Below are 20,245 nucleotides of genomic sequence, written 5' to 3' on the forward strand. Positions count from 1 at the left end.
TAGGACAGCAGCAGACTCATGATAAGTATCAAGTATGACTCTGCCAACACCTTTAGGCAGGCTGTCTCCTTGTCTGGAGGATGCTTTCTCTCCTGGGGAGCCCCATCTTTCACATCCCTCAAGCTTTGCCCAATGCCATCTTCCCTATCAACTGTTCAGCAGCAGCAATCTACCATGACAGTCGATTGCCTCCCAGTTTTCTGTTTCTTCCGAGCAGTGACTAGGTCTCTCTTCAGAACCATTGTCTTCTCCCTCTAAGGACTAAGCCTGATTCTTATATTCTAACTTCCTCAGTTTCTGAGCACTAGGTGCTCAGTAAGGATGTGTAGAGGGAGTGTCAGTTTTATGGCCTTCCTTGGTGAGAAACTGGGTCCTTTCCTCTGCACTGGATCATTAGCTAGTCCCTCCTGTCAATCCACTCCATGGTCTCACATCAAGCCAGTCCCCAGTATTCGTCAAGGAAGCTTTACTGTGGAGTCCATAGGAAGGTGACAGAGTCTTGGTGGGCAGCTCCTCGTGTCATTATCATTACTCTGGGCACTCGGGCAGGGACAGGGCCCCATGTCCTGGCTTAAAGGCTTTAGTGTGCTCTGAGTAGAAACTTCTGCTTCACTCTTTACACAGAGAAGCTAAACTATCCCGCCCCCCTCCCAACCAGTACTAGGTAGAAATGGAATTTTCTACCCACAAAATACCCTTATGGTTTCTTCTGTGACCCTGAACCTTCCTCACTCCCATCCCCAGACTCCTTTTATTTCAGGAAAAGAATGCACTATGCATTGTCATCTGGCTTGTAAAAATAAACACAGTGACTGCTTTTCCCAAATAGCTTGGCCTCACTGTAGACTGTTCCTGAGGAGATGGTCTCCGGAGATGTGCAATCGGACAGGAGATCTATGCTGTGGCCCAGGCTCCAGAAGCCTGCTGAGGTCAAGTTACACACTGTACACACTGCGCTGGGTCTGGATTGGGAATGAGGAATTTCTCCTGATTCTGCGGGATCAGATGCATCCTTGTGGCCGGTGAGTTCTCTGTATAGGCTGGCTCATGGGAGAGCATGCATCAGCAGGAATTTTTCTGTAATAATCTTACAAGTTTATTGAGGAAACCAGAAAGAGATGGAATGCTCATGTCTGTCAAAATTAAATTATGTCAATCTGAAATAATTGGATAGCAACTATCTATAAAATTAAGCCATCAATTAATAATATTTGGAGATATTGACACTTATTTTTTCTTTAAATGATCAAATCCAGAGTCAACAGAATTAAGTCCGGTTGATGTATTAGTAGCGATTTCTATCTATTGGGATAACATTTTGACATTTAATTGTGTTTATTTATTTTGTTGTGCTAGGGACTGAATCTAAGGCCTTAGATACTCTAGCAAATCGCTTCCCCACTGAGCTTAATTTCTAGCCCTCTAGACTTTTTGAAACAGAGGATAGACTACACAATAAAATTAAATTATTTGGCTTTTATTTTTAGCAACAAACTTGTTTTAGCAGTATCAGCATGCGATTTTGTTATTTTGTAAATAACTATTAACTAGAGTTACTACCGGAGAAATAGCACTCAACATGCAAACTTCAAAACACTGAGACAACTAATTTATTTTAATCATTAGTTTGCCACTTACAACCAATTAGAAAGTATAAACACTTGGCATTTGCTGTCATGTTTTCAGTTAGAAGGTGGCTGGAGCAGAATGTCCCTCTGTGGTCTCAGATGGGTCCAGATGCTCCAATGATGGTCCTCATTTTCTTGTGACAATGGTGAGAGCAGCCTGTGCTCACTGCACACTTAGTAGACATCCTCTGGGCCAGGCGCTGTGCCATCCAGCAAAGCTAGGCTATGAAAGCCAAGAAGGAATCTAACCCACCAACCTGTGGGCTGTGGTAAGACTCAGTGCCCATTCTGTGCCTGCTTGCAGTAGTGATCTTGCCCTGCTTCGTGGGGCTGTGTGTGACTGCATGTACTGTGGGCAGAGTCTAGCTCAAGAACAATAAGCAGGATGTACATTTTCACAGGCAAGACTGCAGTTTGCCCCCTCAGCCAGCTTACTGTATTATCTCCTACTTATGGCATCTCAGTGGAAGTACAAGCCCTGGTTCGCTTTACCTGGCTGTGGCACTGGGGTTACAATGACGATTTCTGCAAGAAGTGCCTAACACACAGAAACGTGCTCTATGGACTGAAAACCGAGCCTCCATGTCATTTCTGAGAATGTGTCCTCAACTTATTTTGCCACAGAAATATTGTTTCTTACCTTCTGCTGGGGAAACAATTACTTTGAGGAAACTCTTTCAGGCTTATAGTCTTGAGGTAAAATAAGGGTGGTTTCACATCAATATGCCCCTGCCCCACAGAAGGCCAAGACATAGGAACATAAAGACTGCAGGAAATTCAGAGCAGAGAGGCCCTCTGCTTATATTATGGGTTGATCTAGAACAGTAGTTCCCAACATATAGGCTGCAACCCCTTTGGAAAACTTCTGTCTCCAAAAATATTTACAACATGGTTCATAACAGTAGCAAAATTATAGTTAGGAAGTAGCAGCAAAAATAACTATTTTATGGTTGGTGGTCACCACAACCTGAGGAACTTTATTAAAAGATCGTGGAGTTGGGAAGGCTGAGAAGCACTGCTTTAGAGGAAACCCAAACTCTAAATCAACTACTCTAGTGACCATGGAGGTATATGATCACTGTGTGGAAACCTAGACAAATTATCAGGGCATTATAAAAAGAAGCAGGCCTTCACCTAGAAAATGCCTTTGCTTCTTGGTCACACTTTTAAAAACTAGCCTGGAGTTTTTCCCCGTCCCCTTTATACTTGAGATCCATACCCTTGAGAATCAAAACAGATATGGGGGTAATGGTGGTGGTGGTGGTGGTGGTGGTGGTGGTGGTGGAAACAGACCCAACTAAAAGTTTCTCAGTGACCAGACTCTGACCAGACTCTGGGGAAGGTCAGGACCACCCCTTTCTACTTAGCCCTGACAAAACAGAAGTTTAGACTCCTTGAGTTACATAAATAGAATCTCAAATCCCCTCTTCAGTTTCAAGAGGATTAGGGAACGAGCAAGCAGAGAGCCTGTCTGATGGCAGAGGCATTGGATGCTGGTGATCAGGGCCTTCTGCCCAGGCCACAGCCCCGAGGACTGCCCCCCCCCCCAGCTCACACAGCCTGGGATTCAAGGGCTTGAACTTTATTTTATCATTGCTCTGGAGTGCCTCATCCTACTCCACCCTACACTTCTCTAGAATAAATCTTAAAGGTCTGAGGCATCCTAGAGTGGGAAAGAGGAGAGTGTGAGGCAGCCTGAGGGGTGAGTGTAGGGGAGAGTGAGGCAGAGCAATTGTGACAACTGAAGGAGAACTGGAGGGCTTGGCAAACACTGGGTCACACAGTAGCAATTAGTATCCACCACCTGCCAATTTTCCTATCTTGAATGCTTTAACCTTTGAAACAAAAAACCACTTGAATTCTCACATTGCCCATATAGCTCAGCCACAAGAGGGTCTGGGTTTAGAATAAAGTTTTCCACTGAACGAGGACACAGACAGGGGTCTGAGAACCTGACCACCATTCCTGGCTCTTCCTTCACCAGCTTTGGCAATGTAGGTAATTGGCTTCATCTCCCATTTTATCCCCAAACCCTCTGAAAAAGATTATCTCTACACCTCAAAAAACAAAAACAAACAAACAAACTTCATGCTAATTCAAGCAATGTCTTGAGGCTGAACAAAGAAAGTTTAAGCAAACATACTTTAAAAACACTTAACTGCAACTCTGTAGCAAACAGGAAATACTCCTAAAGATGTGCACAGTATAATGGCTAGAGCCTCTGACTAGATTACAGTAGATGGCAAGAGGAATTTATGGTTGCCCATTGGATGAGGCTTGGCCATCCGTGATCATGGATTATGTGGGTAGCTCTAATTTAATCATGAGCACCCTTTAAGAAGTGGAGAGAGAGAGGGAAAATGTCAATACATGGACTGAAGTTGGAAGAGAATCGCCAGCCAAGGAATGCAGTGGGAAAGGCACAGAAATGGATTCTTTTTCTTCTGGAGCCTCTTGAAGGGTTCTTGCATTTACTTCAGTGACGCTCATTTTTGACGTCCTTCTCACGTTGAGGTAGGAAATCTGTTTTAGACATTCAGTTTGTGGTAATTTAGCAGCTAGGAAGCCAATTTAGCAAACAGAGGCAACCAGCATTCTATTCAAAAGCTGGTGTTGTTGCCAGCAGTGGTCACATCACCGTCACAGGTCCCCATTATCACCACGGCTCTTTTCAAATACAGCCTGGGGAGATCCCTAGCCATATGTAATTTTGCCAGAATTCTCAGAAAGCAAACCAGATGGCCAACTCTCGGACAGTCTGGAGGGATTTTATCGTTCAGAGTGCTATCATCAGATGGTTTTTCTGCAGACACTGACTGCGCTGTTCTCTTTGTTTATTTATCTTACAAACCCTTTGTTCCTTGTACAAAACTGCACTTCAGAGTTAACTGCTATCTAGCATAAGAAGCTTATTTAAAATATCTTTGTTAACACAGCTAACATATATAGAGCCTAATCCTGGCTTATCCAGTTATAACTTGCATGAATTAGATAGCCTACCTCTTTACTTGGTCCTGGTCTTGGCAGAATATTTTGTACTGAACTAGATGCTGCCTGTTAGATTTTGTTCAAGTCTTAAGAATGTTAAATTTAATTTCCTATTTGATATACATTCTATGACTGAGAAGAAACAAGTTTTGTGCCTATTTACTAATAAGTTAGGCATTTGGACATAAGCTTTTACAGTTTAAGAATAATATAGATATATAAATGATAAGTATGCAAATGGTAGCACTTAATGAACTTTCACTAAGTGATTATATCCATGTGACCTCAATAAAGAATATCGAGCCCCCAAAGTATCAATAGTTCTTCCACTGGTTTCCGTCAAACGGTAACCTTTATTGGAAGTTCTGTGGTTTTATGTTAATCTTTTACAGTATTGAGGATTTCTTTTTTAACATCTTAATTACTCAGCTATGTAATTTATATTCCTTGTATTTGGCTTCTCTTCACATAATAGTTGAAGGATTTATTTTCAATGGCTTTTTGTAGCTGAAATACAGAATTTTTTATTGCACATTACATGAATGCTTAATATCCTAATTTATATATTATACTATTATTGGTATATATTTTATATTGTCTCATTGAATTTGGTATCCCTAGCTAATTTGTTGTGAATATGCATAGTTCATATTTTCTATCCAGGAGAGAGAAAGTCAACAGGCCCACCACAGATCTCTGAATACTACATCTTTAGTGCATGCAAGGGGATTTTAGAACCATGTTTTTGTGTAAGCAAAGATGGCTGAAAGGGCTCGTTTTGGAGGCCTGTCTTAATACCAGGCCTGTATGGTGCATATATAAAAGAGGCAAGTAATTATGGAAAGGTGTCCAGAACCCACATGTGTGACCTTCAGAAACTGAATTTGGAAATATAGCCAGAAGGACAGAAACCCAAAACCCCAGGAAAGAGAAAGCTGCAGCATACTACAAAGCTGTAGAATTTGATAGAATTCTCCCTATCTCTTCTCTTCTTTGATCTGTTTTATAAACAGAAACATCAGATTTGTTTGCCAGGGATGGAAGGGGGATAGATTTGATGCTTGAGAAATTACAGAGCATCTTAAAAACAATGCCTTTTGAGATGCTGACTCTGGGATGGATGTTTCTTGCTCTAAACCACAAGGCCCTAAAGATAGCCCTTAAGGGATCTGAGCTGCCTCCAGAGCCAGTAGCAGCCTGGATACTCTCAGCCCATTAAGTCATCTGTCTTAGGGCAGCAGGAAAAACAAAAACAAACAAGCAAAGGAACAAACAATCAGATGTAGAGCCACAGTTGACAACAGAGTCATTCAACATGTCCAGGAGACAGCCAAGTACATGCTCTCACAAGGATGGTTAGTGCAGCCTAGGAAATGGCCTGACCATCACAGAGTCTCTAAGTGGATGCTTTGCATGGATAATGGTTTCTGGCTGCCCAGTGTGGCAGGGCAGTTCTGAGTTCAGAGCTACCCTAAGCAGCCACTCTTACTAAGACACCTTGCCTAGTGGAGAAGCTGTGAAAATATGCAATTCTTTCATGAACTCCAGCAGAGATGGAAGAGCCTTGGGAGAATGTCTTCACCAGGAAACAGGCCTGGTCTGTGTGCTTTGTATGGTATTGAACACGTAGGAAGAGGGTGGAAGGATTCATTTTTTGATGAGGAATGCACATGTAGATCAACATGACAAAAGAAAGTCCCCATTTCTCCTGGAGATGAAGACCATGAACAGATAATTTCTATACCAAAATCAGATATGCTGGAAGGCACGTTTGCGGCAGTTTAGTGATTTTAGACTTTTTTCTGGGTAGCTTTTCTAGCAGAGGCTTAAAAATGTAATGCAGCTCAAAAGAGTTTGTTAGGTCCCAAACCCAGGACAAATGGCCGAGATGCCTATTTAACACATCAGAGCAAACAACGGCAAAAAAGAACAATATTCTCCCTGCATCCCTCAGTCCCTACCTATTACAAGGTATGGCTGGTATACCCAGCCCCTACCCTAAACTTCTCCAGCCCAGATATTGGGCTGGGCTTCCATCCCCTCACCTGTCCTTCCCTATGTACAATTCAGCCATTTGGTTACCTGCCTCTTCAGGCTACTATCCTCTCGTCCAGTCTATTGGCCCAGGCTACTCCTCTTGGTAGGCAGCTGTTCTCCCCTTTCCCTTCCTCCTCTCCTCACATGGTTCAGGATCATGTCCTCTCTGACTCTCCCAGATGTCCCTGCTTCTAGCTATGCTCTCTCCTTTATATCTGCGACAAACCTTCTCCTCCACCATATCTAGGAATAATCATGTCCTTTCCCCTTTCCTCCGTATTTCTGTTTTTCATTCATCTTGTGCAGAAACTTAGGACTAGTCATATCTTTTCTGTTTTATTTCTTTCTTTCCGTTCAGAGTTCAACCAGAATATGTATTCTTCTTCCAGTAAAGATGCTGGATTAGCCCGGCTTGGCTTATATAGGTTTGCCCTCTTCTATCATGCCATCCACTTAGGACAGACCCCAAGGTAAGTACCATGAATCTCTCAGGGTTTCCAGAAAAGTGTGTAGCATGTTAGCTACTCCAGCCTTCCTCACTGTGGATGTCAGTATAGGTATGGCAAGGGGAAGTGACTTCCCAGACATACTGAAAGGAAGGCCAGAGACAAAGAAATGTTCCCACAGTGGTTTAATCAATAAGTTCAATGAATCTTGAAAGCGCTCCAGGGCCAACAGTCCCAGGCATTCAGGTAGACACTGCCCAACTCTGCTGTAGTAACCTTTGGAGGTCAATGTCCACAGACTTTGGGAATCTCCGTTCTGAGAAGCAAAATCACAGCCTGAGGCTGAATCTTATGTTTGGAATAGAGACAGATAATTGCACGCTTTGCCGGGACAGTTGGTCAGTTTTGTTAGTGCAGAAGGTGAGAGAAGCACACTGCTGGCTCATTGTTTGTCACTCTAGCATTTATATTCCAGCAGGACTTCCCAGACTGACTGGTGTGGTATGATCGGATGGGGGTGGAAGAAGCAACCCTAGCTCTGCCTGTAGCAACGTCCTCCCAAAAAGCATTCAGGTGTAGAAACAACACCAGCCCAGTGAGGAGTGGACAGCACAGCACAGCTGACCCAGGCTTCAGGCCTAGGCCAGCTGGTCCTGGAGCTCCTAGCTGCCTGTAGCCACCCTGGGAAAAGGTCTTTAAAGTTTTCAGCTCTCTTTTCTAGGAATGATAATGAAAGTATCCAATTATTAGGGTTGCCCTGAGTTATCTGTGTTAGGCATAATGCCCAGGATTGCCATACGTGAGGTGAGAACTCTATTGTGGAATCAGACAGGAATCTGCACCAGGAGAAAGTGGGGAACGCTACATGATACCCAGCAGCCAGACAGCATCTCTGAAAGCCTGGAGATAAGAATTAACACACATCAGTGGTTCTCAACCTGTGGGTCACGATCTCTTCGGAGGTTTGGCTATCAGATATCCTGCATGTCAGATATGTACCTTATGATGCATAACAGCAGCAAAATTACAGCTACCAAGCAATAACGAAATAATTTTAGGGTTGGGGTCACCACAACCAAGGAACTGTATTAAAGGGTCGCAGCGTTAGGAAGATTGGGAACCACTGATTTAGATGCTCAGGGAGACAGAGTCCACTCTAACCATTTGCGTCTCCCCGGGACCACATTCCCCCCCCCCCCCTTTCTTCTTCTTCCTGATCAAGTGTAAACAAAATCCAGATTGTGGTCTGTTGCAATGACCATGTCAGCTGGGAATTGATTTCCTTTTGCAAAACAGTTCCAGCACACCGAGTTTCTGGGTCATTTCCTTGCACTTCAGTGACAGCAAACTCCAAGTTATTTATTCATCTCTGACTGTTGCTCTCTCCGCACCTGCCAGCCACCACAGGTGCCTACGGATCCACTGAGCAGAGCGCTGGAGTGTTTTCACCTAGGCTGCATAGCATCCGTGGCATATTAGATGTAATTAGTGTTTCAGTGGATCAATTAAAGCTTCTGAGACCCTGTTTTGATAGATGTTTATGAACATGGTTATGTTTCTTCCCTAAAGGCACTTCCTGCTCCCTCCCTGGGTGATCCTTTAATAGACTAAGAGAGGGCTCTGGACTTGGGATAAATGTGGTTGATCTGGATAATGGGAGCACGACAGGCTTCCTTCCTTCACTATGTAGAAGACTGGATGGCAGACTGGGTCCTGTAAATCTGGGCCAAACTTTCACATGTGCTTCTTTTACTTATAAGAAGTGCCAATAGAAATACAGAGACACATCCCAGTTGCTACTAACATCCTCAGAGATCAGAAGGGAGTCTGATGAGTGCGTTCCATCCACTTCATCCTCCAGCTAATGAACTTCAGGAAAGTTTGCCTATACCAACACTTCATAAATTGCTGGGTTTAAAATTTTTTTTCTTTAAATTTTTATTTTTATGTGTGTGGATGTTTTGCTCCCAGTATGTCTGTGCACCACATGCATGCCTGGTACCCACAGAAGCCAGGCCAGGCCAGGGAGCTAGATCTCCTGGATCCGGAGTGCAGAAAGCTGTAAGCTGGAATGTGAGAGTTAGGAATCAAACCCAGATCCTCTGGAAGAGTAGTGGTTGTACTGTTGCTCTGTTTCTCTGACTCCTGGTTTGTTTTACTAACTACCACTATCAAGTATAGCTAAGCATGAATGCAGAAAATAGTGAAAGGGATAACATTTTTAGTGAATCACTTTTTCTCTTTTCTTCTTTTCTTTTTTCTCTTTTCTTTTCTTCTCTCTATCAATATATATATATATATATATATATACACACACACACACACACATATATATATATTGAGACAGGGTTTCTCTGTGTATAGCCTTAGCTGTCCTAGAACTCACTCTGTAGACTAGGCTGGCCTTGAACGTACAGAGATCCACCTGCCTCTGCTTCCTGAGAGCTAGAACTAAGGGTGTGAACCACCGTTGACTAGTGTACAATCATTTTTGTTTTGTTTTGTTTTTTGGTTTTCAAGACAGGGTTTCTCTGTATAACCCTGGCTGTCCTGGAACTCACTTTGTAGACCAGGCTGGCCTCGAACTCTGATATCCACCTATCTCTGCCTTCCGAGTGCTGGGATTAAAGGCGTGTGCCACCACCACCCGGTGATACAATCATTTCTTAATGCCTTTGAGAAGTGCTTTTGAAAATACTAGTAAAATCCTTATACTGGTTAGTAATTGCATTAGAAATGTATTAGAAGACACATCACCATTGCTCTGAAGCCAGGCATGGTGGCTCTTACTTGTAATCCCAACATCAGGTGGCTGAGGCAGGAGGTTTGCTATGAGTTGTAAGCATTTCTAAAAATGTCATTTAATTTATGTCTTATCCAGATTGTTTTCCTGATTGTCATATCACTGAGGGTCATATTTCTCTGGGCCTACTTTCATCATTTGTTCTACCCAGAGTTCTTGGCTGCAAATGACAGAAGACTAACACAATCTAAAGAAAGAAAGAAAAATTACTGATTTCCCTGCCAATAAATGAGCAAAAGTGGGTGAGGAGCTGGCCCCGGGGAATTTACATCCAAAGAACCTGATAATTTCATCTCTCTCTCATCTCAGCATCTTGGTTTTATGACCATGGACATTTCCAGACTTATAATTACACATTCAAGAAACATAGGCGAGGTCTTTTGACAGGTTCCAACTAGAAGACATTTTATAAAAGAGATAGAATTGGACTGGCTCTGGTCATCTTCCAACCCAGCCTGCTCTCTTAGGCAACAATGCAAGACTGTATGTGATTGGCATCCCTGTAAGACTCTAACTAGAAAGAGGTGAGGCCTCTAAATGAAGGGGAGAGTTGCTGTTCTCCACACCCATGGTCCCTGTGGACCACGTTAGACTGTGCTGTGAGGTGACACACCAGTCATCACTGTCATATCCAGGAACCAGAACCCATTTGTCACCAAGTCTTCACGTACACATTTGCAGGTGCTTATTAAAAGATGAAATGATAAGAATTCCAAACTGGTTAAGATTCACTCTTTGACTTTTGTTTCCATTTGATGAAACTGTGTACTGCAGGCCTTTCCTAACTACATTTTTATGTCTTTTCATTCAAGGCCTGGAATCTGCCTGTGGCCGTTAGGATACACCATGATCTCTCAGTGTTACTGACTATCACAGGCAATAATGAATACATTTCTGTGTAGATTGAGGACTATAAATGAGGATTAAGTCCATATTACCTAAAGTAGAAACTATTCCACCAGAACTGATCTAAAGGGCTGGCTTTGTGTTTCCAAGACCCCTGTTGATTCCAGCTGGCCTGGACTGTTCACTGTTGGTCCTTGCCCTTGGTGTGCCCCACCCTGTCTCAGAAATGCCGACTACTCTTGTACTATGTTGACCACATGATTTTTAAGAAGCAGCTATCACAAACAGATGTGAATCTATCTTCCACTGCCTGACTCTGGCCAATCCATGACCTATCACCTCTAGGAACACAGGTATTCCTTTGAAGATTGCTGAGCAGTGTGTGTGTGTGTGTGTTGGGGGAGGGAGGAACTTTTGAAATAATCACAAAATGAAGGGTGGAGCATGTCAAAATAACCTTTGCCATGAAGGTCAGAGTGGTAGGCTGCATCTCTAGCTGGTAGACCGAAAGTGGCCCTACTGGCACATCCATTTATCTACCATGTATGCTACAGAACAGAACAGTCCCCATCTGTGTGTTTCAGGTGCTAAAGATTCCCTCACCGCTCAGCTTCGGGTACATGGTTTGCGGAAATAGGATTTCTGAGTTACTGGGTGCTGTCAGGTTCCCAGGTCTGCATCACAGGGATGGTAAGAACTGGAGCAAGACTCAGTAGGCACCACCTTCTTAACTGTCGAGCGAGGCTTACGGCCCGGCTTAGGAGACGACAGGAGCATATCACCTACCACAGTGTTTCATGATGGAAGTAGGGATAATTCTAAATAAAACCTGGAGTCATGTGGGTTAGGGTGACATGTCATTCAGTGCCGCATGTATTAAAAGCTTGGTCCCTGCCCTGTGGTGTCCTTGAAAAGTGATGGGGGTCTTTACAAACTGAGGCCTAGGAAAAAGACGTTAGATCCTTGGGGCGTGGCCATCCTTGAAGGAGAGTTCAGGACTTCTCCCCTGTACATGTCCTTCTCTCTGTGTTGGTTGCTCTGAGGCAAACAGGCTTTTCCTACCAATGCTCTGCTGACTTGTTCTGCGCTGTCGCAGGCCCAAAGCATCAGGACAAAACCTCTGAAACCACGAGCCTAAACAGATCTTTCCTCCTCTAAAGTATTTATGCTAGGTACCATGTCATAGCTGTGGAGAGCTGGCTAATGCTGAGAATAACAAGATTTTCTACACCAGTGAAAAGGAAATGGATTCTTCATTTCACAAGTTGTACTGGGTGGGGCATCAAGAACAGAAGCATCAGACAGGTGGACCTTCACAGAGCCTGATATCTGGCTAGGAGATCTGAGATAACACATGTGCACAGTATTAACCCAGAGGAAAATGGCAGGATTATAGATGCTGACTATGTGTGTGAAAGTAAAAAAAGTAATCATTACTAAAAGCTGATTAATGTGCTCCAACTCTAGACTCCACAGGGGTGGGAATATTGTCAGCACGTTGTTCAAACTCCAACATCTATGCCAGTGTTTGGCTCTTAGTGGATGGTCACTAAATGCCTATTAGACAAGGGAACTATTTGAATAACTACACCTGCATTTAGAACTCTGCTTAACAGCTCTAGAATCCTGGAAGGTTTTCTTAACCCCTCTGAATGCCAGTTGCCTTACCTATCAAACAGCTCTCATCCTTGGCTGTGGCATTCGGTTCTTACACCAACAGACAACAGAGTTTATCTGAAAGCAACTGCCCTGCAGCAGGTACGTGAGAAATGGCAGTAAACAGGGAGCCATAGAACGTGAACTAGAACGTGAAGAATGTGAAGAACTAGAACGTGAAGATGGGCACAGACTACGGCAGGTGGATGACTTGTATGGCATTCATCTGTATGTCCCTTAACTCTGGCTGCAGGCAGTGCCCATGAAAGTAGGATGAATGGGTACTTTTCTTCCCTGCCACAGTAATCCGTGTCACATGCTCCACTGCTGTTAACAAGATCAATAAACTTGCCACGTTCAGGAATAGACAATTAACCCCTTTTATAACACTTCAAGTCACAGGCTTCTCTATTTTATATGGCCAAGAAGGCTGCTGAACACATGGTCTTATTATTACTCGCCCTACCCTCCCTGAAAAAAAAAAAACAGCACTAATAATTTAACACCTTCTAGATGCTGTCTGTTCTTGCTGGTTTTGCAGGGAAGCACTGCATGGCAGCCATCTATGCAAGGGCCACCTCCTGGCAGGCTCTCCAAGCTCCTTGGTGGAGCACTGCTGTCTTTAGTCCTGTCCACCTTTCTACATGTTTTATGGTTTACAGCTGTGGTGAAAAGCATTCTGGAGCTGGCCCAGATTTATTCCCATTTTTAATGTTTTTACTAGGCTGCATAAACACATCCTCAAAGAATGAAGGCACCAGCCATGTTGGGAATAGGAAAAGTGGAGCCTTGCTCTGGAATGGGAACATTCTCCTAACGGACATAGTTGTAACGAGTTGTTAAATCCAGCTAGGACTATGGGTTCAGGAGCCCCTCAGTGGCTTCCCTGGCACCCAACCCAAGAGCTCTGTCACAATGCTGCCCCAAATTAGCTCCCTCCTTGTAGAATTCATTACCACCTGTAGCTGCAGACAGTCTGGGAAGTTGGAAGTGCACAGCCGATGCTATCCGCAGTGTTTTTACATCCTGCACGTGCTCATTTAAATGTTTTTGGCAAATGAGTTCAGATAAAGCAAGTCTTTCTCCCAAATTCAAGCCAACGTGTAATTTTTTATGAGGTTTGTAAAGCTTCAGCGAAATGACTTCTTTAAAAGGGAAAAACTTCCTTCCTCGGGCTTGTTCATTTAGTTGATTTTGGCCAAGGCTGCTGAGCGAGTGAGTAGTATGCTATGAGAAAGATTATTCATATAGTGATTTGAAACGGGGAGGGATCAGAAAGTGGTATAAATCTCTACTCACGACATTCCTGCGAAGGTTGCCATCACTGGAATAAGACAAGTTTGGAAGCCAACACCCGCACAGCCAACTGCAGGGGGAGGGGTGTTGGATGGCCTGTCTCCAAGTTCTACTTCAAAGTCAGGGGCGTGAAGAGCTTTGGTTGGTTGGGGGTTACTGAGGTGGTTGGGGAGTGTAAGCAATGTTTGTAGACCCATCAACTGGCAGCCTTTTGAAATTGACATGCTTGGCTCATCCCCGCCCAGGTTCAGTGCCTCCCTGAGCACTACCTCCCAGAGCCACATGCTAATACTAGTGGGTGCTTGGTCTCTGTCACTTTGGTGCTTTCAGTCACTGGCCCACTTCTGCTTGTTCTAACTCTGTGGTCCTACTCTTAGATGCCACAAGGTTGGACATACTATATTTGGACAACTATTATTGTAATGGAAAAAAACACTTGGTAGATAGGCACCTCCAGACTTAGTTTTTCTTGTAGGAATGCCAGTAATAGTGGTTTCCTTCATAGCTGTAAGTGCTGAGGGACGCGCACAGGGGCTCACTGTCTGTCTAGAACTGGACACTAGCCTCTGTGTATGTCAAACCTTGGCTCTGAGAAATCACATCTTCTCCAGGCACTGAGTTGACCAGCATGGCAGTGTGCAAACATCTTAGTCATCCTTATCTACCACTATTACAGAAAAGAATGATGCCACTCAAACAAGGTGGATGGTACTCACATGCTAGATATTTTTCTATGAGTGTTAATGATGTAAAGTAGACATCACAATGCTATCCTTTTTCTTTAAGAAAGAAAATTTCAAGCTATAAGAGATTTGCCTTTCTCTTTCTTGATGGTTAAGGTCCCAGTTCTTTGGGCCACTGACCTCACTGCAAGCATTTAAGGTAAGGTTTGCTTTTATACCTCCCATTGATTGAGGGATGACTTAGCACGTGTCTCAGCTATGTTCCCCAGCTATTCTGGATCTTCTCCATCTTGTGAGCACTTTCCTGTGCCATGTTCTCAACAGGGGCCTGTGTGACTTGTAGTTGGAAGAAATGCTGAGTCATACTTTATTTTAACCCCTTATCTGTCACCCTGACTGTCCTTTCCCCTCCAATTATCCCAGAAGAGGTTTCTCTCTTCCTCTTGGAGTTGAACCCATCTGCTTGGATCCAGTAGTTCTCCCATTGTCTCTATAATTTTAATTTCATAAAGATTGTTCTCTCTCTCCCTTTAATGTCCAGAGGTATTCAGTCTTATAGACAGACAGAGAGATGGACAGATAGACAGACAGACAGGAAGACACACATAGATATGTATGCTCAAAGCATCTTGAACATGACTGATTTTGCTTAGCCTGATTCTTTTCTCCCACTCAGGCAAACATATTAACTACAGGCCGCCTCCTCCTTTTCTTGGTGCCTCCTAGGCGATCGGCCATGTGAAGATGAAGCTGAGTATCTCCTTCTCAACCACCAGCTGTCAGAAACTCGCTGAAATGGACACTGAGTGCAAGTGTCACACTTTCTATGAGAAGCCTGTGGCCACCTTAGTACTGATGCTCTGGATGAAGAACAGAAGGGTCATGGGGCTCCAAATCCGTGGTGGAAATGACAAATATGGTTTTCCTATGAAGCAAGGTGTCTTGAGCCATGGCAGAGTGTACCTGCTGTTGAGTAAGGGACATTCTTGTTATAGACCAAGGAGAACTGAAGAGAGGAAGCACAAGTCTGTTTCAAGTATGTTGTGGACGCCAATGTGGGCGTTCTCAACATTTTTATTGTAAAGATGGAGAGAAGAGTATTCCTGGATGGACAGATACTACTGCGCCTCATTGATCAGGGCCAAAGAATCTAAAATCTTTTCAATCTCTCTATAGAAGATGATGCCCATCAATATGTCAGAAAGTCTGTAAGCAAAGATAACGAGAAGCCCAGGACCAAAGCCCCAAGACTGAGTGTCTCTTGTTACTCATATGTCCTGCAACACAAATGTCTATATATTGAAGACAAACAGGGAGGAGGCAGCAGAATGTGCAAAACTTTTGTCCTAGAGAATGAAGGAAGCCAAAGCAAAACAGCAGCGAAGGATTGCCAAGAGATGGAGGCTGTCCTTGCTGAGAACTTCTATGTCTATGTCTATGTCAAAAACAAGTGTTTGAGAGTAACAAACAATGATCAGACCTTGAGTTAAAACTACAGGCCTATTGTTATTACCTCTAGTCATTTCCCACTGAATTTCAGTTCTGTTCTTGTGTTTGGCATCATTCCCCTTCTTTCCCTGAAATGGTCAGTCACAAGTCTATAGATAAGAGTCACAGTTTCTGTATTTAAGATCCCAGTCTATATTTAGGTTTTCTTTTGGAATGTCTGACACAATTATAACCATGCCCTAAGAATGTACTCTATCTTGATGGCCTTGATAATCCTGATGAAATGTTTTAGTTTTCCTTCTACATTCTAAACTCTCTCCCCTTTGGTCTGGAGTTGTCTTTGTAATTCTGAATATTACGTGAGCCACAAAAGGTGGCTCTCTGGGCATCTTTGTATGCCACTGGGGAAGAGCTAGGGATTCCATCATCCCTTAATCTTCATCCTTTCAAGGCTGCAAAGTCTTTCTACTAAGATGTGCATATGGTATTGCCAGCACTGCTTTTGGTCCTTTGGGAATTAGATGCCAAGATAGGATTTAAAGTAGGAAATGCATACTGGAGCTAACATCTAAGAAGGGAAAGTGCAAAGAAAGGATGATTGGGTCAGGCACAGGTGAGTATATCCCACAGCTCTACAGCAGGCCCAGCCTTCAGTTCAAGGCCATGGGCAATGACTGTGAAAGGAGATCAGCATGGAACAGAAGGTCTGCTCTCTCTCTCTCTCTCTCTCTCTCTCTCTCTCTCTCTCTCTCTCTCTCTCTCTCTCCCTCTCCCTCTCCCTCTCCCTCTCTCTCTCTCTCTCATTCCCTGATACATTCATGCATATATATATGTATATATACATATATATATATTCAATTTTCATCCCTTCCCTACTATCCCCTCTCTCACCAATCTCTTCTGCTGAAACAACTCTTTCCAGGACACATTCTCCTACTTGAATTCCTCCTTGAATATCTTTTTTTTTCTTCTGTCTCCTGAGCTTCATCGTGGTGGCCTGTATGAACTGGGAGTTATTGACTAGATGTAGAAAAAAATTTCAGTGTCTACACCACTGAAATGATACCACCTTCTCCAGCATCCATCAATTGACAAGAGACCATCAGTGAGAGGTGAGGGATCATGAGCTTCAAACCCATGCAAAACCCATGCAAAATGGACTGGTGCTATGTCCAGTCTTTTACGATCCTTGTGCAGCATGCCCCACCCCCACCTCCAGCTACATTGAATTTATATAGGCATTGGCTGTGACCTGTCTAGAAAATCAGAATTCTTCTCCATGCTGCAGCTCATCGCTTCATTCCACTCTTCTTCCATGATGTTCCCTGAGCCTTGCAGGGGGTTCTATAGAGTCCTGTTTAGGGACAGGGATCAACTATTCTGTCTCTTCTAAGCTTAGTCACTGGCTAAGAGCTGCCTGGGCAGAGTGTGCCCTTGGCTTGCACACCATGGCATAACTTAAAGAGCTGTAGCTGGAGGCTGCCAGAGAGCCATACTTATTAAAGTTCGTTGGTTTCTGAAGGGAGATCTCAGACCTATGAAATAGTCCAGTGTCCCTCATCACACATGCCTCCTTGACACTTATCTCTTCTGTCTTGTGGGAATCAGCATTCCTACATTTTTCCATAAACATCAAGTAGCCTTTGGCTTTTCCATGACCGCCGCACCCCCCCCCCACACACACACACAATGACTACTCTTAATTTCTATGATAATGCTTCTTTATTGGCTCCATCTTCTTGCTTCCCTAAGTCACTGTCTAAATCCATATCATTATTATCTCAAGTGGATTGCTGCCACAAGCGTATTCTCTTCTCTGGCTTCTCTTCCTCACCGTTCTCTGGATGTTAGAGTTTCCCAGAGTTTAATCCTTGGTTTCCATCTCTTCTCATATTCAAGTTTCACTGTATATGAGCCTGTAAATTAATCACTACTAAAACCAAATGACTCATAAGTGTTATTTCCAGCCCTTTCCTCAAGTATCTCATCACAGAAGTAGAAATATGACTAATATAATATCAGATATTGAATAGTTAAGGCAGAGTTGGAGAGATGGCTCTGTGGTTAAGAATACTTGCTGCTCTTCTGGAGGACCCAAGTTCAGTTACCAGAACCCATGTCAAATGACTCATAACTGCCTGTAACTCCAGGTCCAGGGGAATTGGATCCTTTGGTTTCTACAGGCACCTGCATTTATGTGCTCATGCCTAAATGTACACACACACACACACACCAACACATAATTAAAAATAATAAAAACATTTCTTCGGAAATAGTTAAGCAATAAAAATAGCTTTGTGTATATGTTTTTTCCTATATTTTGTTTTTGTTTTGTTTGTTTTTTAATAGATTTCCAGCAAGGAAAAGGTAGCTGTCTTCATTTTTGGAGATTAGGAAATCTAAGGTCTGTCACCTAGCCATTTCACTGAGATCAAGGCAAAAAACTATGGTCTAAGAATTTGAAAGAATTCCCTAAGGCTGCCCAGCCTGTAGATGTAAGGTTTAAGAAGAGGGGCTTCACTCTGGGCTGTCTGTACTAAACCACCTCCCGATGCTAAGCCATGGCCTACCAAGGGGGACTTCCATCAGGCTGCTTCATGGGTGGAGGATTTAGAAGAAGCGCTAAAGGGTAACTCATGATCTAACTTAATGAAAACCGCAGCCTAGTTTGGGATACAATATAAGTAGGCATGTGCTCTGTGTGATTTCTCGGAAGGCCAGGCGAGTAGGAGAAACCTAGCCAGAGTGCGAGCTGAAGTTGCTTGTGAATGAGAGTTATAGCCTTGGTCTCCCTGTGGCTTGGAAAGGAAGCAGGAGCCCTTCATGGTTGAGTCCCATTGTTCAATTCTTGAAAGACCTTACTCAAAAGCAAGTGAAGGGCGCATACTGAGGCATCTGGGGCTTGTCCTCTACCAGTTCCTTGGCCCAGGGCAGCTGCCATGAGGAAATGCCCTGTGATGTTTCTCAGCAAGCTGTGACATCTCTGCCTTCACCCAAGGAGAGATCTGGTTCTTGTTTGGACCCGAACCAAGAAGCGATTTTTCTGGCCAATGAGAGTTAAATATGTCCCTTATTGCTTCAGCATGAAAAAGGGGTGGGTGGGTGTGTAGTTCAAAGAGGCAGAACAGCCAGACAACAATTCTTAACTTAGGAAATAAGAGGAGGCATCTGAGGTTTTACAGAATGCATTGATGGCAGCTGATTTCTAAGGGAGACAAAAATAGACCAGAGTTTCTCAGCCTGAGGAATATTGACATTTTGGGCTTGATAATTCTTTGCTGTGAAGGGCTGTCCTAAGAATCAGAGTTTGTGCAGCATCCTGGCTCTCCACCAGATGCCAGCAACACCCCCATTCCAGTCACGACAATCAAGATGCCTCTGGACACTGTCAAATATATCCTGAGAGGCAAAACCATCCCCAAATGAGAACTACCAAAATAGAATAATAGGTTCCTTGAAAGAAAGAGCCAATTCCTATGCAGGAAGCATAAGAAAAGAAGATACAGGACCCAAATGATGCTCATGAGTACAGAACACTGAAGAGGCCCCCACATCCTGAGACTAGAGGGTCCTCTAGTCAGCCAGCTAGGGTCTGATCCGAATCCACATTGAGGAAAAAATGACATGAACACAGAAGGAAGCCCTCTCTATAGTGGGCACACCCATATCCACATCCTGTCTGCTACACAGATCATGAACCTTGCTCTAGAGCTAGTACATGGCTTCTGCCAACCCTAAGAGAATCCTCCAAGAACTAAAAGACATTGTCTTCTCAATTCCTGACCTGCATAGATCTCATTGAAAACTATTAGTCAGTATCCTGGTAGCAGAATGTAGGAAGACCCATGGGAAAGGCAAGACTGGCTTTCTTCTGGTTGGGACACCTCACACATTATATGCGTATAAAGCCTTAATATCAGGAGGGATTGAAGAAGTCAGCCCACAAAGTGTTCCAAATCTCCTGAATAATATCCTTGGCAGGTGATGGAAGCCAGGGCGAGTGAAATCCTACTGCAGGACAGTATTAGTTACTGGGACGTTTCCATGCTGGGGGAGATCTCCTGGTGGAACTAGGACCCGGTTCTATCCTCTGAAATGGGACAGGTCTACTCCCAATGCCTGCGGTCTCTCGCATCCTGGTCATCAGTCTTTTCATGCTAACCAGACATTTCCAGAGTCCTCTGTCTGTGCTCACGTGAACACTCCTTCCCCAGGATGAGAGAGGATCATGGGATAAGTGCTTTACTGTCTTCAACAATGACCCCAAGTCTCCCCCCCACACACACACACACACTCAGGTCCCTCTCTCCTTGACAGACTTGCCTGAGACCCAGACAATAGCCCATTCTTCCCTCTCTTTTACTCTGTGTCTCTGCTCTCAATACTTCTTCCAAAGTTGTTCCTTAACAACTT

The 20,245-nt window shown here is 43.7% G+C and overlaps 1 protein-coding gene and 1 pseudogene across 1 annotated transcript in view; one reads left to right on the top strand and one right to left on the bottom strand.

Annotated features, from left to right (window-relative positions):
• The window catches only part of Ror1 (ROR family WNT receptor 1), a 349,276-nt gene that overhangs the window by 65,072 nt on the left and 263,959 nt on the right, over nucleotides 1–20,245 (bottom strand). The gene's annotated exons all lie outside the window — the stretch shown is intronic.
• On the top strand, nucleotides 14,882–15,841 carry LOC147004246 (small ribosomal subunit protein eS6 pseudogene; annotated as a pseudogene).

This window comes from Mus caroli, unplaced genomic scaffold (genome assembly GCF_978045245.1).
Source record: "Mus caroli unplaced genomic scaffold, Mus_caroli_1 scaffold_6, whole genome shotgun sequence".
Lineage (NCBI taxonomy): Eukaryota > Metazoa > Chordata > Mammalia > Rodentia > Muridae > Mus > Mus caroli.